This window comes from Petromyzon marinus, chromosome 43, assembly GCF_048934315.1.
Source record: "Petromyzon marinus isolate PM22_M1 ecotype Great Lakes invasive population chromosome 43, UKy_Petmar_22M1.pri1.0, whole genome shotgun sequence".
In the NCBI taxonomy this organism is placed as follows: Eukaryota; Metazoa; Chordata; class Hyperoartia; order Petromyzontiformes; family Petromyzontidae; genus Petromyzon; species Petromyzon marinus.
Genome location: NC_133709.1, coordinates 10,140,340 through 10,146,947, shown reverse-complemented (window position 1 = coordinate 10,146,947; position 6,608 = coordinate 10,140,340). Strand labels below are relative to the sequence as shown.

General features: G+C 51.8%; 1 long non-coding RNA gene across 3 annotated transcripts; it reads left to right on the top strand.

Annotated features, from left to right (window-relative positions):
* Positions 1–241: 241 nt before the first annotated feature.
* Positions 242–6,050, top strand: LOC116951396 (uncharacterized). Of its 3 annotated transcripts, none has more exons than XR_004404227.2 (4): positions 242–437; positions 3,336–3,453; positions 4,120–5,411; positions 5,922–6,050. It is a non-coding gene; the product is annotated as an uncharacterized LOC116951396 (long non-coding RNA). The 3 variants fall into 3 exon arrangements; XR_004404228.2 differs by having other exon boundaries at positions 423–437; positions 3,333–3,453; XR_004404229.2 differs by lacking the exon at positions 3,336–3,453 and having other exon boundaries at positions 423–437.
* The last annotated feature ends 558 nt before the right edge of the window (positions 6,051–6,608 follow it).

Sequence of the window (6,608 nt, the reverse complement as noted above, 5' to 3'; positions counted from 1 at the left end):
GAAAGGTGGGAGAGAGAAAGAAACCTTTCACGTTTTGGTGGTGGGGTTTTTTTTAAAATTAATTTCACACACGGGAGCTTTTTTCGCGCTGTATAATTTAAACAGCTGGCCACGAGAGGGCGATTCTGCAGTGTTAACGCCGTTTTACCAAATGCAGAAATACGGGAGGGTGGGGTTCAGGCCGAGTTGAACGCAAAATGTGAGTTAATACCTCGGTAAACGACACAAAAACGACGCTAAACCGGCTTGAATCTGACATATGAGGTTAAAATATCCCACCAGAATGCGCCTCGTGGAACTCTGGGTGCTGTTTCCATTGATAAGACCCACAATTTTTTTCTATCGCAAAATCACATCCCCCCACCCATCACATCCCTCCCTCTTCGACTCATCACCTCACGCCATAAGCTGCGGAGTTTCCCGGGATCGTCCTCGCGGTGAGTGTGTAGCTGGAGGTCTTCCTGGGACATTACAACGTAGTGTGTTGTGTGTATCTGATGGTGTGTGGTATGCCGAGTGTGTCTGGTAAATGACGAGTGAGTGTGTGGTGAGTGAGTGAGTGGTGTATAGTGAGTGTGTGGTGAGTGAGTGAGTGGTGTATAGTGAGTGTGTGGCGAGTGAGTGGCGAGTGAGTGGTGAGTGTGTGGTGAGTGAGTGGCGAGTGTGTGGTGAGTGGTGAGTGAGTGGTGGGTGAGTGGTGTGTGGTGAGTGAGTGGTGAGTGTGTGGTGAGTGGTGAGTGTGTGGTGAGTGGTGTATAGTGAGTGTGTGGCGAGTGTGTGGCGAGTGAGCGGCGAGTGAGTGGTGAGTGTGTGGTGAGTGAGTGGCGAGTAAGTGGCGAGTGTGTGGTGAGTGTGTGGTGAGTGAGTGGTGAGTGTGTGGTGAGTGAGTGGCGAGTGTGTGGTAAGTGAGTGGGGAGTGAGTGGTGAGTGAGTAAGTGGTCAGTGAGTGGTGAGTGACGAGTGAGTGGTGAGTGTGTGGTGAGTGGCGAGTGAGTGGCGAGTGAGTGGTGAGTGTGTGGTGAGTGAGTGGTGAGTGGCGAGTGAGTGGTGAGTGAGTGGTGGGTGGTGAGTGAGTGGTGTGTAGTGAGTGAGTGGCGAGTGAATGGTGAGTGTGTGGTGAGTGAGTGGTGAGTGTGTGGTGAGTGAGCGAGTGGTGAGTGAGTGGAGAGTGAGTGGCGAGTGTGTGGTGAGTGTGTGGTGAGTGGCGAGTGAGTGGCGAGTGTGTGGCGAGTGTATGGTGAGTGAGTGGCGAGTGAGTAGTGAGTGTGTGGTGAGTGAGTGGCGAGTGAGTGGTGAGTGTGTGGTGAGTGAGTGGCGAGTGAGTGGTGAGTGAGTGGCGAGTGAGTGGTGTGTGGCGAGTGAGTGGCGAGTGTGTGGCGAGTGAGTGGTGAGTGAGTGGTGAGTGAGTGGTGAGTGTGTGGCGAGTGAGTGGTGAGTGTGTGGTGAGTGAGTGGTGAGCGAATGGTGAGTGGTGAGTGAGTGTGTGGTGTGTGGTGAGTGAGTGGTGAGTGAGTGGCGAGTGAGTGGTGAGTGTGTGGCGAGTGAGTGGCGAGTGAGTGGTTCGAGTGTGTGGTGAGTGAGTGGCGAGTGTGTGGTGAGTGTGTGGTGAGTGAGTGGCGAGTGAGTGGTGAGTGGCGAGTGAGTGGCGAGTGGCGAGTGAGTGGCGAGTGTGTGGCGAGTGTGTGGTGAGTGAGTGGCGAGTGAGTGGTGAGTGAGTGGCGAGTGAGTGGTGAGTGAGTGGTGAGTGGTGTGTGGCGAGTGAGTGGCGAGTGTGTGGCGAGTGGCGAGTGAGTGGTGAGTGGCGAGTGAGTGGCGAGTGTGTGGCGAGTGTGTGGTGAGTGAGTGGCGAGTGAGTGGTGAGTGAGTGGTGAGTGAGTGGCGAGTGTGTGGTAAGTGAGTGGGGAGTGAGTGGTGAGTGAGTAAGTGGTCAGTGAGTGAGTGGTGAGTGACGAGTGAGTGGTGAGTGGCGAGTGAGTGGTGAGTGAGTGGCGAGTGAGTGGTGAGTGTGTGGTGAGTGTGTGGTGAGTGGCGAGTGAGTGGTGAGTGAGTGGTGGGTGAGTGGTGTGTGGTGAGTGAGTGGTGTGTAGTGAGTGAGTGGCGAGTGAATGGTGAGTGTGTGGTGAGTGAGTGGTGAGTGTGTGGTGAGTGAGCGAGTGGTGAGTGAGTGGAGAGTGAGTGGCGAGTGTGTGGTGAGTGTGTGGTGAGTGGCGAGTGAGTGGTGAGTGGCGAGTGAGTGGCGAGTGTGTGGCGAGTGTGTGGTGAGTGAGTGGCGAGTGAGTAGTGAGTGTGTGGTGAGTAGTGAGTGAGTGGCGAGTGAGTGGTGAGTGTGTGGTGAGTGAGTGGTGAGTGAGTGGCGAGTGAGTGGTGAGTGAGTGGCGAGTGAGTGGTGTGTGGCGAGTGAGTGGCGAGTGTGTGGCGAGTGAGTGGTGAGTGGTGAGTGAGTGGTGAGTGAGTGGTGAGTGTGTGGCGAGTGAGTGGTGAGTGTGTGGTGAGTGAGTGGTGAGCGAATGGTGAGTGGTGAGTGAGTGTGTGGTGAGTGAGTGGTGAGTGAGTGGCGAGTGAGTGGTGAGTGTGTGGCGAGTGAGTGGCGAGTGAGTGGTTCGAGTGTGTGGTGAGTGAGTGGCGAGTGTGTGGTGAGTGTGTGGTGAGTGAGTGGCGAGTGAGTGGTGAGTGGCGAGTGAGTGGCGAGTGAGTGGCGAGTGTGTGGCGAGTGTGTGGTGAGTGAGTGGCGAGTGAGTGGTGAGTGAGTGGCGAGTGAGTGGTGAGTGAGTGGTGAGTGGTGTGTGGCGAGTGAGTGGCGAGTGTGTGGCGAGTGGCGAGTGAGTGGTGAGTGGCGAGTGAGTGGCGAGTGTGTGGCGAGTGTGTGGTGAGTGAGTGGCGAGTGAGTGGTGAGTGAGTGGTGAGTGAGTGGTGAGTGAGTGGTGTGTGGCGAGTGAGTGGCAAGTGTGTGGCGAGTGAGTGGAGAGTGTGTGGCGAGTGAGTGGAGAGTGAGTGGTGAGTGTGTGGCGAGTGTGTGGTGAGTGGTCAGTGTGTGGTGGGTGAGTGGCGAGTGAGTGGTGAGTGAGTGGCGAGTGTGTGGTGAGTGGTCAGTGTGTGGTGAGTGTGTGGCGAGTGAGTGGCGAGTGAGTGGTGATTGTGTGGCGAGTGAGTGGCGAGTGTGTGGCGAGTGAGTGGCGAGTGAGTGGTGAGTGGCGAGTGAGTGGCGAGTGAGTGGTGAGTATGTGGTGAGTGAGTGGTGAGTGAGTTGCCACCCGTCCTGGGTTTCCCCGGGATCGTCCTCTCTCTGAGGAATCTCTCCGAGTGAATCTCTCTGCCTCCTGTCGGCTCATGAGAAGTCCTGGCGCATTCACGAGAGGCCTCCACTCCTCGCTCGACATCTTCGGGAACGCTGCTGCTATTGAACCGGCTTGGAGTCGGGATTAGCGGCGTAAGGCACTACCACGAGAGTGCAAGGTAGCCCCACCCATAATCACGTGATACATCGTCATACCCTGTATCCCTACACAGTACAGACGAGGAACCCGTCTACATGAAGATGAAATGCCATGAGCTGGATCGTTCTGGTTAATATCAAACACCGGTAACAATATCTATGGAATATTATTGCTAGTATCCAAAATTCTGAAAAATAAGAATTGTTTTTACCCTTTCTGGCAATAGAACAGGAGTTGTTAAGATGTTTAAACACCAAATAGAATTAATTAACCACACGCACTTGTGGCATAACATGAAAAAATGCTCTCATAATAGATGGCATTGTCTTTGAAACTGATTTGCCTGTCACCAGAGACAGCTGCCTTCTTTATTAGACGATTTTTGACCCCCCCCCCCTTTCGTCACACGGCGTCACAAAAAGTCAGACCCCCCCCCCCTCAAATATGATGTCACAAAGCTCTGCCCCCCCCCCCCCAAAAAGAATGCTTGAAATCGCTTTAAACTATTGTCATTGTAGTGCGTATTTAATATGGCGCTGCACTCTGATGTTGTAGGAGAAAACATGTATTAAAAAGTCTATTTAATTAAGTAGAACGTGTTGTCTATATTTATTTAAAGTTGCGCATTTTGATTTCTCAAACCCCCCCTCCCATCGTCACAAATATCTGACCCCCTCCCCCCTAGGTGCGTGACGTCATTTATGGACGGCCCCAAAGACAATGCAAGTATCAGAACACTTAGAGCCCGGTTCCAGCAGTTATATCTTTGAAACCGTTTTGCCACGATCCAAAATTATGAAAATAAAAATGTTTTACCCTATATGTAACGTGTTGTGCGGAAGGGCCATTACCTGGAACGTTACCCCGTTCTAGTCGTTTTCCTTTTTTACAGACAATGTTATTGTCCGTAATGTGTGGCGTTTGCAATGAACCCATTGAAAGCCGTGAAACAACATTGCCTCTTGCCAGGGTGATTTGGGTGCGTCTAGAGCAATTAAGTATGCATTTTTATGGGGACATTGTAATGCAGCAGCATTTGTTTAACGAGCCTGACTTGATGCGACCTAGATTGTCGAAACCTGGTCGACAGTTTGTTCGCTTAAGCAAATGCTGCTGGATAACATTGGTCTGGAAAGCCAAGAGAGGCTAATGGACTATAACGTCCATTTATGTTTGTTTAGTAACACTTGATGTTTTTGGAGGCAGCTTAAAACACAAGTCTCCAATAGTTTTAGGATTGATGCTTGAGGTTCTTAGAGCCAAACTTAGATACCCTTAGGATGGTGTAGGCTTTGTTAATGCGCCTGGTTCTTTAAGCCAGGCTAAAGGCTGCTTTTATTTGAGGGCTCATTGTGCCACACCAAGGGCTCTCTAGGCCCAGTACCCGCGTAGCTGTGTTGATGAACTTGACGTCGGATTCCCAATCACTCCTCTATGAGTGAGAACGTCTTCTGAGCAGCAACGTGGTTTGTGTCCCCCCCTCCCCCCCCCTTGGTCCACTGAAACCGGCTACCCGAGTTTGATTCCCGTTCTGGAACAACATCCGTGACATTTCAACCATTCCTGGGTCTCCCCCTATGGCGAATCAGCCTTAAAAAGATTACCTGGTGCGGTGTGTCAATATCACGAGGGAGACAAAGGTGGCCGGACACGGTGCTGGCCACCCGCAACTTAATGAGCTGCGTTGGGCTTCATGGATGCTCGCTTAACAGCACTTGCCCCAAAAATATTTTAAATGTTATGGGGGGAATCTTTGTTTTGATAGTAGTATATAGTGACGTTAATGATGGTGGTTAGTGATGATGATGGTTGTTGTAGTGGTAGCAGTGGCACTGACGCTAACGATGACGATGATGGTGTTGATGCACAACACAGGTGGACGATAACAAGAAGCTTGGCGAGTGGTCGGGGCTCTGCAAGATCGACCGCGAGGGGAAACCACGCAAGGTGGTCGGATGCAGCTGCGTGGTCGTGAAGGTACGCAAGACAAGTGGGCCTCTGCAGCCCAGCGTGTCATCACGAGCGTTGTGTTCTTATGTGTGTAGGCGCGTTATGCGAGTTTTCGTTTGTGTGTGTGTGTGTGTGTTGGTGCACGCTCATTTGCGAGTTCTCCTGTAATGTATCGGACGGGTGCGTCCCAGCATGTCATCATGAGGATTTTTGCATGTTTTGTGTTTTTTCGTACTGGGGAGTGTTAGCGTAATGCGCTACCAACATATCGAGCTGAGTTCTATTCACAGCCCAGACTTAACAGTGATGTCCAACCAGGCTCTGGGCCTCCGTAGGTCGACTGCCTTAAATGAGTGCTACCTGGTGTTGCGTTAACATCGGTACTGCTGTGCGACACCACTACGCCCCTCAAACCTGCGCCGTGCCGGCCTTCATAGGCGCTCGCTATAACAGCACTTGCCCCAAACGGCCTGTGTGGGCTACATGGGTGATCTTTGTATTGGTGTTCTCGCGTGCGCTTCCCCGTGCTCCCTGCAGGACTACGGCAAGGAGACGCAAGCCAAGGACGTGCTGGAGGAGTACTTCAAGGGCAAGTGAAGCTCTTCCTGCTCCTCTTGCATCGTCCCTACGATCGCGATGGAACAATAAAAGTGTCACTCAACCTGCCGCCGTCTCCCTCCTGTTTTTGTTTAGCTCCTCGAACCGCATTGCACAACCTCATGAACGCCACAAATTATCTGGTGACGCTGCGTTGGCAGTGGGGTGCGTAAGCACAAACGACAAGAAACTCAACACGTTCGTCAAAAACATCGTAGCCTTACAAGGAAATATACGTAATAGGCCACGTTTCAGGCAATGGTACGTCTCCATGGAACAAATTTGAGAATGACCATTGCCTGGAAACCTCAACTATCGAATGATTTTCTTTTCAAGGGCAAGGTGTTATGAGTTTATCATTAGAGATAATGGGATGGTCACATCAACTCCCTTTGATAATGGTGGCCTAAATGATCATAGTTATTTTGAGCTGGTGCCGTAGACAAGGCTGAGAACATTAAGTGCAATTTGGGTGCACAAAATGCACGTGGATGCGAGTTGTCTGTGAGCAGCACACCTTTGCATGCGTGTGGTAAAAATGCAGAGCAGCCAGATTACCGTAACGTGTTTCTAAATGTGGAGGGAGGACCCGGAGGAAAAAAATCTGCACAACCGTGGTGAAAACAT